At 36.7% G+C, this 17978-nt stretch overlaps 1 long non-coding RNA gene across 4 annotated transcripts; it reads right to left on the reverse strand.

The window, feature by feature from the left end:
* Window positions 1-9614: 9614 nt before the first annotated feature.
* On the reverse strand, window positions 9615-17630 carry LOC114303010 (uncharacterized). Of its 4 annotated transcripts, XR_014363947.1 has the most exons (6): window positions 17410-17544; window positions 14241-14326; window positions 13740-13959; window positions 13527-13644; window positions 11585-11666; window positions 9615-10025 (listed from the first exon to the last, which is right to left on the reverse strand). It is a non-coding gene; the product is annotated as an uncharacterized LOC114303010 (long non-coding RNA). The 4 variants fall into 4 exon arrangements; XR_014363946.1 differs by lacking the exons at window positions 13740-13959; window positions 14241-14326 and adding an exon at window positions 14731-14936 and having other exon boundaries at window positions 17410-17630; XR_014363944.1 differs by lacking the exons at window positions 13740-13959; window positions 14241-14326 and adding an exon at window positions 14731-15846 and having other exon boundaries at window positions 17410-17586.
* Window positions 17631-17978: the final 348 nt, after the last annotated feature.

A 17978-nucleotide genomic window follows, 5' to 3' on the forward strand; every position in this document is an offset into this window, starting at 1 on the left:
CAGCACAATCAGAAATTACTAGAAACTATTCAGGACACCAACATTTAACCATGACATCCTTGTGAAAACAGAAACTAATAAACTTCACAAGGGAGAATTACAGTTCAGTGTAATAGACCAAAACTAATTACAAAGTAGAGGGTGCAAATCTTTTGTGCGGGTTTCTAGCACATGGAGAGTTGCAACCCCATGTTTGTGTAATTAGTTTTAGTTTATTACATCGAATTGTCCACTTTACATCATATAGAGCAAACCTTTCATATGCACCAGAAATGCTAAAGAGTCACAATTTTAGGAGAAGTTCTTGAGTGAACTTGGGGTATGTCCAAGTCAATACCCCAAGTGGTGCCCCAAAAGTGTGGTGTTTGGTTGAAGGGTAGAGCCCACTACTCAGTTGGGGCACAGTGGAACAAAATGAGACTCGATATTTGGTGATTGGTGGGATACAGAAACACGTGATGTCCCTAAACCACCTAATATTTGTTCCAATTACAGACTCTCAATTTCACACAATGATATGAGAGGGAAGTGGGACCTATATATTTGAGCGTGACATTAAAAATTGACAGCTATCATATCACATCACTGCAGGTCAAATTGAAAAAAAAAAAAAAAAAAAAAAAAACTGGGGGTTTCAAACTTTTTTTCCTTCATCTTTTTTTTTTTTTTTTTTTTTAATTCATATCTAAAATTATGCAGGTGGAAGGAAATCCTAGAGAAGTATTTCAAGGATGGGAAGCGAACAAAAGATATTTTGAAGGTAAAGAGTTCATTTTAGCACTACTTCCAGAAAACCAAGAACCAATTCTCCAATACATATTATATATATATATAGAGAGAGAGAGAGAGGGGGGGGGGGGGGGGGGAGGGGGAAATAGTAATCACTTGGCATAGTGATCTTAGATGACGAAACAAATGAAACTAAGAGATTTATTTTGTTTTAACTAAAAAAGTCCTCTTTAAACTCATAGCATCTCACTCTAAGCCTCCCTCACTAAGCCTTCGGCTGAGAGGCGTTCCGGCCGCTAACCTCCTCTCTCCTCCTTCTACCCTTTTTCTCCTTTTCTTTATATTTTTACTTAATAATATTGGAAGTTTGTCCTTCCAACCCTTTTCTACCACCTTCCCGCCTCCATAAATTCACCCTCACTAGATCTAGCCTAGAAAAATATAAAAATATAGCCTAGAAAAATATAATTTTTTTTTTTTTTGAAAATTCAAAACCCACCTACACTTTCACAGTAACAAAAAATAGCTTCTTTTAACATTTTTCAAATACATCAACTTTTTTAACAACAATTTTATCTCAAAAAAAAAAAAAGCAAAATAATATATATATACACATTAAAAAGTAATTGCCAAAACAGCCTTGAAACTAGCACTCGACCAAGCTAAACATTCACATAATAATGATTTTATCACGCTTAATGAATATTATTAACTTACTAAATATGTAAAGAGACCCACTTCATATAAAATTAACATAGGTAGTGTGATAGCAGAATTTATATAGTGAAATAAATAAATATTTATTCCATGTATTTGCATTCAAGAGTTGATAATTGCGCAAATGATGTGGTGTTTTAACCATTTGGTGCATGCAGCAAAAGTGGAAAGACTTGAACAAGCAGCATGCAATAAAGAGAAAAGATGAACAGTGGTTGCTCTATGTGATGGCTGCCATTGTTGAAGGTGAAACACAATCAGATAAAACAAAAGTGTTCGAGAATGTTATTAAAAAGTGGTGTGTGACATCGGAAAGAAAAGCTAAAGAAAAATTGGTTCGCAAGTGGCTGAACATAGTTAAAAATATGGGGCTGGAACAACAACTCGATCTAATAAAGTATTTAGTGACAGCTGCAGAACAGGGCCGTGCATATGATACAATTCGCTACTGGAGTTATCAAGTGCATCCTTGATGAACTAGGGACGGCTGCAAGAACACATGGCCCAATAGTATCGACTTATTGTTCTGTCTTATGTTAATGTTTTTTTTTTTTTTGGATTGGCAATCTCAAGTTTAATGATTGTTGTGTGTTTTAAGGACATTAATATGTTTGCAGTGTGGCTTTATATTTGAAGTATGGCTGGGATGTAATCTGTGATGATAGGGTACATAAACCGTGTTGTTTTCCTTTATATTTGTGATTAGCCCACTCGTGTTAGGAGTGTCGGGGATTAATTTGAGATCTTGTCGACCGTTTGGGTTCACCGTTCTTGGAACTTTCTTCAGATTATCGTCTTTATTTTATTCCTGAGTTAAGTTTCGCTTGTTTCGAAAGGCGTGAAATTGGATCAGGGGTGTCTCAATTTCAGCTAGTGTATTTTTTGGGCGGAGGGCAGAACCGCACGTGCGGGGGCTTGGGCCGCATATGCGGTGAGGTGAGACAGCCGATGATGCAAGGCTACTTTAATTGCACATGTGGAGGCAGGTGCTGGAAACGACCGCACGTGCAGAAGAAGGCATGCACGTGCGGAAAGTGCTAAGTCTAAAATTTTTCTCCTTTTCTTCTCCTTGGGCTGAGTGTATCTCACTTTTCTCTTATCTATCTCTCTCTAAAAACACATTTCTCCCCCCTCTCCCTACTTTTCGCTCACCAAACTACATTAAACTCTCGATTTCTCCAAATCCATTAAAATTTTGACCTTAGTCCCTACATCAAAGTTAGAGAACTCTTCGAGGGTTATGTTTTGTACGGTGAAAATCGGGTTTCAACACCGTTGATTTTTGGGGTTTCTTCTCTCTTTTCTTCAAGAACTTGAAATGGAGATTTTCTTGGAGTTATATATACATTTTTGCAAGAATATGTTGATTTCGAACTCCCTCTTGTAGTATTGAACTTGATTTTGGTCTATGAGTGCTTGATGGTTTAAAAATGGGTTTACCCTTTGTTTTCTAAAAACTCTTGGGGGTTGAACTATATTGTTAAGGAGGATTGTTGTCTTAGAAAAACCCTTTCAAAAATGGGGGAAATATCCAATTTTGGTGAAAACTTAGAAATTGGGGATTTTGGGAAAAAGGGGTTGAGATTTCCTAAGATTTTGGTTTTGATAAAGTGTTATAGTGATGAATGATTGAGGATACTTTTTTTTTTATTTTAGCATATAATGAGAAATCTCTTGGAATATGAGAAATGGTTGGTTTTGAAGCTTGTTGTATAGCATAATATTGATTGGTCTTGAGATGACCAAGCTGAAAATATTGATTAACATGTGGAAAATGCATATAATGTGGTAATGTGATTTATTCCTCGATAGACATATATATGTATATATATATTCTGTGAAATTACATTGAGAAAAGATGTAGAAATTTTGATCACAATGAAAGACTGTGTGGTGGAATTGAGAAATGGAAACTTGATCACAATAGAAGATTGTGTGATGAAATTGAAAATGAAAACATTTTTTTTATGCATTGATACATCTTGCATTAGCATTCCATTTCATTTGGTTATTATGGATTTCGAATTGAGATTTGAAAACTATTGCATTGAGAAAGAAATTGTTTATGAAACCGGGTCATATTGATTTGTTGTTAGGGTAAATACGTTTGGTAAGTTCGGATAAAAGTGTAGATTGGTATTGTTTAAGTAGCCTAAGTGTCCAAGGTGAAAGACTGAAAACACAGGCAGAAGAGGTACCACGTGCCTTTCAGTTAGCTACTGGTAAAGTGGGGATTCAGTAGTGCTAGTTATACCTACTTGCAAACACCAACTTAGAGATTATCTGAGTCGTATTTACTGCCCCCTTTGAACTATATTGAAATTATTGAATTGTTAATTTTTTTTTAAGAATTGCATTGTGCACAAGGGTTTCGAAGGATAGTGATATATGTTTTTGAACGTAACATGGCATTTGCATTCATCCTATGAGATTGTATAAAATGTATATACTTTGTTAAGATTTTCCTACTGGGCTTTGTGCTCATCCTATGGGATTTTGTGCAAGAAAAAATGTGGTGATTCCGCCAAATTAAAGGGGTGTAATATGTTTTGAGAGCACGAGACTCTTTTCTTTTGTTGTAATTATTTTGGCCAGCCAAGGGATTTATGTGTATGGATTGAAACCATTTTTGTGTAACCCGCTTAAGCCTTGGAAATTGTAGCCCTTGAGGGCATTTAACTGTATTGAACTGCCATACCACATGCTAAAGATTCATATACTAGGGATGTTGAATGTATATTTGCATGTGTAATATCTTTTGTAAATCTCTTAATGATTAATGAATAAAAATGTTGGAGATTTGTAGACGATGTTAACATTGAACACTTCTCATGTTTATGTTTAATAATGGGAGTTGGTGAATATCTAGTGTGGGGATTTTTGAGGTGTGACAATTTGGTCTCAGAACTACCGGGTTTGAATGCTTGGGGCTCGCGAGAAGTGGTTGTTTTTCCACAATGGATTTATTTTGTTAAACTATGTTCCATGATTGAAGTGTTATGTGATAACATGTTTATGTGACTAGATGAGTATGTGATTGAACTTTTAGGTTGTTTGCGCCTATTAAATTCGTTGAAGTCTTATTAGAAAGGCATTTGATCAATGCTCATTTTGATAGAAACTCTCGGTATTTCACAAGACAAATTTCATCGTAAAGGAGTAATTTGTATGTGATTATGTGACTAATGTGTTCACATGGAGTGAAACAGAGTGTTTATATGAAATGGGAACTTACGAAATTATTGTGATGTGACGTGTGAGATGAAATTGCAAGCACATACGTGTTATTTTGCTAAGTTGTTTATTGTTGTCCTTGATGTCAAAAGGATTTCATGCGTGTGGTGGTAGAGGCGGGAGACGTGATAGGCCTCACCGAGGTGTTCATGAGGTGTCAGTTCATGAGGTTCCAGTGCAAGAGGAGGGGTTCGGTCAAGCTAATGTTGTCGAACAAGCAAGCCCGGCTAACGTGGCCTAGCAAAAGGGGCAAGTAGGAGTCCCCGAGCAAGCGGGTCAAGCCGCTATGGGTGCCTTAGCCAGAGAGATGGCGGAGGCCTTGAGGGGATCGATGAACATGTTGAGAGCAGAGAATCAAGCCCGGGAAAATGCCGTAGAGACTAGAGCAGCCTTCCTTACTCAGGAATTTTTGCAAGCTAAACCGAATGAGTTTCATGGGATTCCAGAGACCAAAAAAGCAGATGAATGGTTGGAGCAAACACTGAAAACATTTGAGATACTTCACATTGAAGATAGTAAGTTGAGGGTGACTCTAGCAAAATACTATCTCAAAGAGGATGCGGGCCAATGGTAGAAGTATGTTAAGGATAGGGTGGAACCGACTTGGGAAGCTTTTGTTACTACTTTCCAATTCAAATATATCCGTGGCCGAATTTGAAGTGACCTTCACTAGCTTGTCCCGATTTGCTAGCTTGTCCCGATTTGCATCGGAGCTAGTAGCAACGAAGGAGCATCGTTGCATAGAGTTCGAGAAGAAGTTGAGAACTAAGATTCTATTCAAGGTTGTTGGAAACATGATCCAGAACTATGACCATCTTGTGGAGGCGGCAACACATGTAGAGATTATAGTGCAGGCCAAGGAGGAGAGACTTCGGGGTTAGAGGTCTAGGAGCCAAGAGTCATAGGGGAACTTTAGACCCAGCAAGAAGAACAGGAGCACTTCTTCATCCCAGCTCCAGCCACAGCAGTCTAGATCTACTTTTCCTTTGCCTACTGCGGGCCCGAGAAAGAATGCTCCGAGCAGTTTCTTATGTTCCAAGTGTAGCCAACCGGGTCACCAGGCCAATTCCAGCCCACAAAAGGGAGGAGGGCAGCAGATCTTGCCACCACTACCACCACCACCACCTAACCGATCTCAGAGTCAATCCCAGAGTAAGGGATAATGGCCTACATGTTTTCAATGTGGTCAGTCGGGCCACATGAGGAGAGCTTGCCCGTAGTTAGGAGGCGCACCTAGAGCCTCAGGGTCGAGGCAGACTCAAAGCCGCAAGCAAGCTCATTCAGTTCAGGCCACCAAAGCTAATTAGGGAGCCACCATGGCTTAGTCAGTACAACAGGCTTATGCTTCGAGAGATGAGCAGGTTGATTAGAGGCCACAGGGACGCATGTATGTTGTTACAGCGTCGGAGCAGTTGCCAGGATCCTCTATTGTGAGAGGTAATTTTGTTGTGTTCAATTCGTTGGCAAATGTGTTGATTGATATAGGTACGTCACATTCATTTATATTTATTGCATTTGCTACTGCATTGGGGTTAGAGGTTGAGCAGTTGGAGTCGCCGTTGTGAGTTGAGTCACCGGTTGGAAGGAGAGTGGCATTGGGGCGAGTGTGCAACTCTCGCGAGATTGAGGTCGCAGATCATTGACTCTCTTTTGACTTCATCATCTTAGGCATGCATATTTTTGATATTATTTTGGGCTTGGATTGGTCGGCACATTTCCGAGCTACTATAGATTGTCAACGACACAGAGTGTTCGTATGTACACCCACCGGGGATTGTTTTCATTTTCGGTGTGATCGGGTTGACGGTTCGATTCCCCCGTTGTTTGACCTTAAGGGTCGATGAGGACTTAATTTTCTTTTTGCTATCTCCTTAGCTAGTGAGGGTAGCATGGTTCGGAATGATTTGCCAATGGCAGTTTGTGAATACCCTGATGTTTTCCTTGAAGATCTTACTGGGTTGCCACCTCATCAGGAGATTGAATTCTCCATTGACTTAGTGCCTGGCACGACACCAATTTCCATGGCACCTTATAGATTTGCACCCGTCGAGTTGCATGAGTTGAAGATCCAACTCCAAGAACTTCTAGACAAGGGCTTCATTCGCCCTAGTACATCACATTGGGGAGCACCGGCTCTGTTTGCAAAGAAGAATGATAGGTCCTTGTGGTTGGGTATTGATTACCGCAAACTGAATAAAATTACAGTCAAGAACAAGTACCCTTGACCCAGAATAGATGACTTATTTGACCAACTTAAAAGGTTTAGTTGCTTCTTGAAGATGAACTTGAGATTGGGGTATCACTAGTTAAGGGTTAGGAAGGAGGACATCCAGAAAACGGCATTTCACACATGTTATAGATTACGAATTTTTAGTTATGTCTTTCGGTTTAACCAATGCACCGGCTTCCTTTATGGACTTGATAAATCGAGTCTTCCGAGAATTTTTGGACCGTTTTGTAGTTGTCTTTGTGGACGCCATCTGATTTATTCAGCCTCCGAGGAGGAACACAAACAACACTTGCGGATTGTGCTTGACTTACTTAGAGTGCACCAAGTGTATGCGAAATTTGAGAAATGTAAATTTTGGTTGACGGAAGGAAAGTTTTTGGGGCATGTTGTGTCGGGAGATGGGATAACGGTGGATTCTTCTAAAATAGAGGCCATGAAAGATTGGGAGCAACCTAAGAATGCATTTGAAATCCAGAGTTTCCTAGGGCTAGCCGAGTATTATCGTCTTTTCATAAGAGATTTCTCTAGACTAGCCACACCTTTGACTAGATTGACGAGAAAGGGTACTAAATTTGTGTGGAACGAGACTTGTGAGAAGTCATTCCAAGAACTTAAGAATAGGTCGACCACCACACCGGTTTTGATAATTCCGGAAAGAGGCTTGGGTTACACCGTTTATTGTGATACGTCCCGGGATGGGCTTGGTTGTGTGTTGATGCAAGAGGGGAAGGTTGTGGCCTATGGTTCACGACAATTGAAAACTCATGAGAAAAACTACCCCACCCATGATCTAGAGTTAGTGGCGGTAATTTTTGCTTTAAAGATTTGGAGACATTATTTGTATGGTGAGAAGTTTGATGTTTTCTCTGACCATAGAAGTCCAAAGTATTTGTTTCCTAAAAAGACTTGAATTTACGCCAACGGAGATGGATGGAATTCATGGAATATTATGACTTCGAGTTACACTATCATCCGAGAAAGACCAATGTAGTGGCCGATGCCTTGAGTCGGAAATCTGTGAGTAGTTTGGCAAGTGTGGCCATTAGGGAATGGGTAATGCTAGGCAATATCGATAATTTCAATTTGCATTTGGATGAGTCCAACAAGGGTGCTACCTTATTTACTTTGATTGCACAACCCACCTTGATTAGTAAGGTCATAGAGGCACAACAAGGTGACCGTGAGGTGGAGACAATCCATGATAGGATCTCCAACGGGAAGAAAGAGAAGGGTTTGAACACACACTCGGATTTCCAACTCAAGGGTTTGAACATACAATCTGGAATCTTGTAGAGAAGAGGTTCTCCGATAATTTAATCATTTACGCCTTGCGGTACATTCGGAAGGCACAAAAATGTATCATGATCTTAGCTGTCAGGTTTGGTGGAGGGGTATGAAGCGTGACGTCACTCTGTTTGTTTCGAAATGCCTTACGTGTCAACAAGTGAAGGCCGAGCACCAAAAGCCAGCGGGTTTGTTACAAAGTTTACCGATAACTAAGTGGAAATAGGAGCATCTTACCATGGATTTTGTAGTTTGGCTTCCTAGAACACAACGGGGCAATTATGCCGTTTGGGTGGTCATTGATAGATTGTCTAAGTCCACACACTTCAATCCTATGCGCACCAGTGACTCAGTTGATTATTTGGCAAAGTTGTACATTTAAGATATAATCCGACTTCATGAGGTTACGGTCACCATAGTCTTCGATAGAGACCCTCGTTGCACCGCCCAGTTGTGGCAAAGCCTACAAAACGCGTTGAGAACTAAGTTGACCTTTAGCACAACTTACCATCCTCAAACCGACGGGCAATCGGAGCACACTATCCAAATTTTGGAGGACATGCTGAGAGCTTGTGTCCTTGTTTTCAAGGGGTCTTGGGAGAGGCATCTAACGTTGATCGAGTTCGCTTATAACAATAGTTATCAGACTAGTATCGAGATGGCACTGTTTGAAGCCTTGTATGGCCGACCTTGTAGATCACCAGTTTGTTGAGCCGAGGTGGCCGATACACCGATGTTAGGCCTAGAAATTGTTAGAGAGACGACCAAGAAAGTTGCTCTCATTCGAAAGAAGTTAGTTACAGCTCAAAGTCGACAGAAGAGTTATGCTGAGAAGTGAAGACGACCTCTATCTTTCAAGGTTGGCGACCATGTGTTTCTTAAAATTTCACCAAGGTGGGGTTTGATGAGATTTGGTAAGAGTGGGAAATTATCTCCAAAGTTTATTGGACCTTTTGAGATATTGAAGCGAATTGGGAAAGTGGCATACTGTTTAGCCTTACCGCTATAACTTGCTGGAGTTCATGACGTATTCCGTGTGTCTATGCTTAAGAAGTATGAACCCGACCCTTCGCATGTGCATGATTGGGTTAACTTGGAGGTAGATGAAGATGCCTCATATGAAGAACGGCCGGTTCAAATACTAGACACCCGAGAACATGTGTTGAGGGGTAAGACTATACCATTAGTGAAGGTGTTGTGGAGACACCATGGGGTTGAGGAAGCAACGTGAGAACGGGAGGCAGAAGTCCGCTCCACATATCCAAATTTATTTGAGAACACTTAATTTGTTCTAAATTGTAAAATTCTCTTGGTATTGAAGTATTTGAGTTGCTAACTACTTGCCAATCCTTTTTCAGTGTTCAATTTCTTTTGTTTTCCTGAGTTTCCCGAGTCACCAAACAAAGCAATCCAGAATAAATAACACAGAATTTGAATTGCAATAACATTAGAGAAAGAAGTTGGAGGGCTCAAGCCAATTGACAAATAACAAAATTCATGCAAAAGGTAAAGGACATTCATTGAAAACAAAAACAAAACAAAAAAAAAACCATGGATTTCTTTTCCTTGAGAAAAATTTAGGAAGAAAAAATAAATATCAAGAATTAAGAACAAGAAATTTCACCTCATTGAAATAATCATGGAAGATGAGCCGCAATAATGCTCAAAGACATTGGAGTAGACTTCGTAGAGACGACGAACCTTTAATCGGATGATTTGCCCAGCTTGGGGGCAAGATTCGCGGTAGAAATCATATTTGAGTGGACTGGGATTGCAAGTTAAATAGCCCCCATCATTCGTTTAAAAGGTGCGAGAGAGAAGGTCCAATAACCTAATAATTCAGCAAAATATTCAGACCAAGGGTATTTTAAGTTACCAAAATGCCAAAGGTAATAAGAAACTGAAGCTGTGTGCATATTAGCATCTGGTTGTAACTCTTGTAGAGAAAGAAAGTGCAGTGCAACTAATGATAGGGAGGCATAAAGCTAGAGAGAAGTCATAGACGATAAAAAATCCCATTTTATGGGCTTCTGAGTTCAAAATTTTCAATTTAGCCTTCACTTGCAAAATCATGCAACAATATTAACTATATCTAATTCAAATATGACCTGCAACATTAGGAAGTGATGTCAACTCATTCATCACAAGTAGAAGCTCCCAATTTCGTAAGACTAAAATGTAGAATGTCTAACAAAGAATACAAAGCAAGTGAAGTGTTACATACAAGGCACAAAAAGAAAAGGTATTTGTCGAACATTTGTTTGTTTTGAACTAATGAAAAAATAAATAGAAAAACATATAAACATTATGGAAGAAACAGGTCAAACACAGCACAAAACCAAGAAGGTTATTACAATTTATATTGGCCCCTCATATTAGCCTTTCCAGGTGTGAGCCATTTACGTACCCAAGAAGCATAGTTATCGGAATCCCGATCCGGATCGTAGGATCTTATGACCCTACGATTTCAATTGTGCCAAACGATCCGGATCACACTAGATCTTAAATTTAGTAGGATCTTAAAGTTACTATAATCCTATTCATAAAATCGTGTAGAATCACATACGATCCTGATTCTACTACGATCCCGATCCTAACAATTTTTTTGTTGTTATTTATTTCTTATATATATGTATATCTATATAAAAAAATTTGACTATAAACACTTTTTTCAAACTCTTCTAATTTATGTTAACACAAAAGATGCATTATATCGAATTTATCATTTTTCTTTAATATTTTTAAAATTACGTAATATATATTATCATTATCAATAATTTTTTTTATTTTACATTGAAAGTAGAATCTTACAATCCTCGATCCGATTCTACCATCAGATCCACTAGTCCCTTCCAACGATCCCACATAGGATCCCGATTTTAACAACTTTGCCAAGAAGCTATATTGCATGCAGCTGGCCTCTTTTCTATTGAACGAAGATGGTACTCTCTACTCACCCTCCAATATTCACTAAGAGACTAATATTCACAGAGACCGTACTCGTGTCTCAGTTTTTTTGTTCTCTGCTGCTGATAAATTTAAGATTTCATAATCATTTTTTGTTGGAGCAAGTTCATTCCAAGATTCCAATAACAAAAAATTCAAAAAAAAAAACACAACCATTATCAGAAATGACTAAGACCCTAATTTAACACAAAATAAGTCTACTGTAGTGTTGGCTTTGAGCCCATTAATCCAGCTATAGCCTAAAGTTAGAAAATTACACATCAAATTTGTCCAGATAATGCAAAGGCATATTCAGCGAAGAGGAAGCTTTAACCAATGGATACCATTCATTTAGCAAAAAATTAAGAATATACCACAAAGAAAGGCAATTAGAAACAAAAGCAGTATCTAATCAAGCATTCATTAATAGGAATATAAAAGTACCTGAAGTAGACTCGCTCTTAATCTGAATCTCATTCTCTTCAATTAGTGTGTGTTTGGTTTCCATCTTCTGCCCTCAAAACATCTGATAGATAAGTAAGGACATAACAATTCACCAAACTTTCATAGCTAGCATACACTGAAAGTAGAAACCAATAACAACAAAAACAGGATAAAACAACCAAAGATCTCAATTTACTTAAAAACTAAAACTAACATACAAGGCAGAGTTTCGGAGTCTCACAACAGCTGGTCCACTAACCTCCCGTTGATTTCAAGACCTAAGCAAGATAACACAAGCAAAGAAAACTAATCTATAGAGAACAAATATGCTTTCAAATCTGCAACATATATAGGTGTACCTTCAGATATGAAGTTATATATATACATATATAGTCGTGCACCTTTATATCTACAAACATACACTCAAATCTGGAGTATTAACGTCATCACTGCAAATATATATATATATATATAAATCAGAAATTTCATGCAAAATTTTGAGTGAAGAGAGAAGATCAAAGTGAGCAAGGCAAAGTTTTTATTATTTTTCAATAATAACGAACCAACCAACCAATCCAAGTAATTTGTTTTCTTTCCAAATAAAAGGCAATAACAAATTAACCCCCAAAAAAAGTTTTTAAAAAAATAACTATACCTTAGAAGCTCCAATCTATAAATTTCTGCCATTTGTCTTTTAAACACCATCTAACAAACCTTAAAATTCAAACCAAATTTCTATTTCTACAATTAAAAAGACACAAATGTAACACCATGTTCTGAAGCTCGAATCTATAACCACTATATTGCTTTAGCAGAAACTCATTAGCACCAAGTTCCAACACCAACTTTAGCCTTAAAACCAGCCATAATATTTCACAAATTTCTTTCACCAACACCAGCCATGACTCAACTGAACAGGAGAGGAGACATATCCGCATCCGTATGTCATTCACATCCTTGCTCAAAAAGTTATGATTATTGCATGCAGCTGGCCTCTTTTCTATTGAACGACTTTGTCCATGGTTTTTCTTGCATATTTGAAGTAAACCAACATTCTTAGAAATTTCATATAGAAATCAAGTAGCTAGCAATAAGAAAAATTTTAAACCATGATGGACATGAGAAACTTGTGCATAATTCGTATAAATTAGAGAGAAAATTATATGGAGGATAGCTCTAATGCACACTACTCCTTTTAAGAATACAGAATTTCAAAGCATATTAAAATGGCAAAACTCAAAGACAAAACTTGTTAACTAAAAACGATAAATTATTTAAATCACATTTGGTATTTTTCTACCGAGAGTGATTGATAGGTGCCAAAGAGGAATAATTAGATAGATGCTTTATTGGACACACTATCAATAAGTCCACACTCAAATTTGTCATATAAAGCTCTTGAAAGGGCCACAAACTACTTTCACCAAACCAAAATTGGCAAATAAAAAGACAAAACAGAGAAGTCATAGTCAACAATGTTTTGAAATCTATGACCAACCATTTAATTCAAAAAAATAGGCATTTGTCTAACCTACAGTCACTGTAGTCATTCAAGCTTCACCTGATAGAGGCAACAATAATGATCAAACTGCGAAAGAATACACACATACATATATAGAGAGAGGGAGAGGGGGACCAAACTTGCTAAATAATGATGTCCTTCATAAATAAAAGTTTTCCAAACATACACACACATATACACAAGTAAATCAGCAACAAATTGCAGAAGAGGTAACAATTTGAAAACAAAAGAATAGAAACAATAGAATCAAAGAATGTAACCTATTCAAATCCACAACCCAACAAAAAAAATTCAAAAACATTAACATTAACATTAACATACACTACTAATCAAAAACATTAAAAAAAAAACTAAAAAAAAAAAAAACTAAACAATTACGTTAAATATGATAATGTTTATCTATTGCGACCATTCAATTACCTTCAAGTCCTAAGCAGTTTCACGGCAAGCCTCTTGAATGGAAGCTTCCTGATCAGGAGCTTAGTACTCTTTTGTTACCAGCAAATTTCACTACATATCAATTAAGATAACAAAGAATCTGAAAAACACAAGAATTGTTATAAACGTATAAACTATGAAGCACGGGTACTTCAAAAATAGTGTCGTACGAGTGCCGGGTGCAGGTACGCGTACCGGGTATGGCAAAAGGGCGTCCGGTACGTTTGTTTCATTTGGGTACGGCATGGGTACGTCATGGGTACGCGTACCGGGTACTGCGAAAGGGGATCCGGTACGTTTGGTTCATTCAGGTACGGCGTGGGTACGCCATGGGTACGCCGGGGCCTCCTTTTTTCTTTTTCTTTTTTTGGTTCCCTTGCAGATTAGCAATTTTGATGTTTCTCTGCTGTCCTGTCTATTTGTATGAATTGTATAAGCATATCAGCAAATGATTTTGATGCTTTTAAAAAGCAATTTGAACAAAAAAAATAACAAGGCCTATAAAGGACAGTTCTGCGTATGACTATGCATTATGCTTTTGCTTCAAATCCTCTTAGAATTTCTTTATAAAATCTTTAATCATAACAAACTTTTAAAGTTTATGCACAAAATATTAAAAATTGATACGGTATTAGTTGATTAGTAATGGTTGGAAATGATGCAATTTTATGTATTATGCAAATTGCAATTGACAACCTGCCTCAATTGAGAATTTTTTTCCCTTTACTGTTGGCAATTAACTTTAAATCTTTCTTTGGTCTCCTGTTATTTCTTTGATCACCCTATAAAAATAGCAATTTGATGAGCAAAAAGAAAGATTTTAAAAATAAATTATGATAACAAATTCACAGTGCATAACATGTCAAAGTGAGAGATTTTACAAATATTATTTTTAACGCTTAATGGTTTTAAATTATAGGAAAATGAGTAGTTCTCTTTTTAGTTTTGATATTTAATTTTAATTTGTAGGTTGGACCCTTTAACCATAATTATAGAAAAACATATATATATATATATCGGCTTACCGCAGCCGTACCCATATCATATTTTTTTTGAGGTTTGCCGAATCGGCGTACCTGCACTCGTACTCATACCGCACTCGTACCCGCACCCGTGCTTCCTTGGTTATAAATATAGTAACCATAATTCAAGCTTTAATTCACTGAGTAGAGAAGAATTTACTTGCCTAAAAAGTTGTAAGAAGGGCTACCAAAAGAATGTTTATTCAGAAGAACAAAAATCAGTGAACTCAACACTATGATGAAGAGCCAAAGACAAAGCCATGAAATTTGCTTCAAAAACTACGAAATATAGCAGCTAAGGATTTGCAGACTATCATTTAAAAACCAATGCCGTGAAGCCACAATGTAACCAATGTTGTGAAGCCACAATCTAACAAAATCAAAGTTACTATTGAATCAACACCATATATAACATTTTTGATATTTTGTGAGAAAAATCTAAAAAATAGCAAAGTAACTATTGAAGCAACATTGCTAAACTCTAGTATTTTGTCGTTATTCATTACTAAAATATAGCAATAAATAACCATATTACATAGATAATCTGGGAAAACACCAAAAGAAATTAGCAGCAACCAAGGGGCCAAGATAAGAAGAATATAAGAGACATTACTTTTCATAATAGCTGGAAAAGAAAGCTGGAAGTTAAAGAGAGGCCAACATTGATGTATCTCCAACTTTGGGCTGGTTACTTTTCAAGGTATAAATCACGCATAGTGCAAGTGTAGCTATATGCAAAATGCAATTCTATCCATCATCCCATCCGTTAGAAAACAAAAAAGATTTTTAAATTTCTAGGAAGTTCTACAAAAACAAACCAAGCACACTTGCTAGTGTTATTGCATTGACCCCACACATAAAAATAAATAAATAAATAAAAATCCAAAGAGAATGAAAACATTGAAAATACATGGGTAAATTTCTTTAAAGTATAAACTTAGATATGCCAACTCATGGAAGAAATTTTAGTACACACAAATCTGTAGAACAATGGAAAACAACCTAAAAAAACATTTCAATTCAAATAAATCATTCCCAAATAAACCCAAAATAACCCAAAACAGAACACACAAATATGTAGAGCAATGAAAAATAACCCAAAAAAAACATTTCAATTCAGATAAATCATTCACAAACAAACCCAAAATAACCCAAAACAGAGCAATGAAAAAAAAAAATTTCCCTAAACCAAAACTAACTTGGGGTACTTTCTCAGTAGAGGAAGAAAACCACTATGAAACAACTCCATTGAGGCTCTTATGATATTCAAAATCTTAGACCTACAAAATAAAATTAAAAAAACATAATCAAAATGAGTCACCCAAACATAATCAAACTTGGTTATGAGCTAAGCTAGAGTTAGGAATTGATGGAAAGGAGGATTCATTGTGATGGTGTGTATTGGAAGACACCCAAGAATGAGTGAATGAATGAGGCGGAGTCATGAGCTAAGAGACAGAGAGAGAGGACTGATGAGAGTGTCATCTGATGTGTGTGTGTGTGTGTGTGTGTGTGTGTGTGTGTGTGTGTGAGAGAGAGAGAGAGAGAGAGAGAGACAGAGACAGAGAGCAACGAATGAGAGTGTCAACTTCAGACAGGATTTGAGTTTTGAATTTTGAACTCATCTCAACTTGAGCCCCATGATTGAAGCAAATAATGAATTTGAGCTTTCAAAGATAGATCCTCTCACTTACATTTTACATTTGTAATGTAACAGTGGAAAGCTAAAGGAAAGAAAGACTATCTCAACCATTGAATCAAATGTCCATATAGGATAACCATCCCATTAGTCCCCCTGTTTTGTTATATATATATATATATATAAAATATAAATTAAGAATAAATTATAAATGCTTTGGACCAAATTCATTGCAAGAGATAGCAAACAACTTTTATCAATTCTACTACCATTTCGTAAATAAGTTTCAAATATTAATCACTTTGTTTCAACATTGAATCACTATTTTAAGTAACTTAAATCACTATAAACCTTCCCCAAACTATGAATTTTTAAATCAATGAATTGTAAAACCACTTCTTGTAATGATATTTGGAGGATTCAATCCGAAGCATCATACCAAACCAAAACAAACAAACAAAAAATAATGATGATAATAAATAAAACTGAAAACCTGAAACCAGATTTGAACTACTACCCCTTTACCCTTAACCTCAAGAGGTTTTAACATGATTAAAGTTTGTTTTGGTGGACTATTTGCATACATTTTTTCTGTTGTGAGGTGCCTTATAGTCCTTTTCCTCTTGTTCAAATAATATACAAAACCAATCATACATAAGAAATTACACACATTATAGCAGTGCAAGTCAATAAATTGATTAAATAGACTACAACACAAGACCCAAATTCTTAGTTCACACTAGGTTTTTTCTTCCAATAATTCATGTGTACATCCAACATAAAAATATTGTGTTTAACTGAATTTGCAATTGATCAAAGAAACATAAATGTGAAGTACCAACACAAAATACTCCTGGAATTACCAAATCTGGAAATTAACATATGCCCAGAACGAAATAGGTGGCTGAGAGAGAGAGAGAGAGAATTAGGGCACGATGGCAGGAAGCAAGAGAGGATGTAGAGGGACAACAAAAGCAATGGAAAGCGGGCTTACCGGTGGGATGGGTCGTGCGAATGTGGGGACTGTGGCGACGGAGGGGGTTCCGCTGGATTCAGAGAGATGGTGACAACGGTGGCGTGGTGCGGTAGTGATTACAGTGCAGTGAAAGTGTGTGAGGTAGAGAATGCTAAGAGAGGATGTCGATTTGTGAGAAATTAGGGCAGAGAATAAGATCGAGAGATGGAGAAAGAGAAATCAACTTACTGGTGAGAATGAAATAGTCGACGTTCGTCAATCGCCGGTGGCGACTTTGGATTTCAGGCGGTACAACGTGGAATGGGAGGAAGAAAATCGTCCGTGAGGGAGGAGGATGAGAGGAAGTAGTTGTGTGTGCGCGCGCGTGAGAGAGATGAGAAACGTAGGAGTGATTAGGGCATAATTTTGAGGGTCCCCAAACTTTGAGTGGGGATTTCAAGGTAAAATTTTATGAAAAATTTTGTTCTTAATTTTTTGTAAATGTAAAAAATAGGTTAGGTTTATTAAATTAATATTTATTGTTTATAATTTTTATTTTTTTGAAATTTTATGACTCAGTTTGAGAAAAAAAAGTACAAAATTTAAATACATTTAAAAGTATAAATTTTATTAAAAAAATTAAAATTACACCAAATGTTAAAAAAAAAATCAATTATTTTTTATATTTTTTGTATTTATAAATTTTTTTATAAATATTTTACTTTTTAATTATATGTAGATTAATTGAATTTAAAAATTAAAATTTGTAATTAAAATATTAATAAAATTCACTTAAAAAAATGTATTGAAAATTCAAA

Source organism: Camellia sinensis, chromosome 3 (assembly GCF_055761805.1).
Source record: "Camellia sinensis isolate YWXY chromosome 3, ASM5576180v1, whole genome shotgun sequence".
Classification (NCBI taxonomy): Eukaryota; Viridiplantae; Streptophyta; class Magnoliopsida; order Ericales; family Theaceae; genus Camellia; species Camellia sinensis.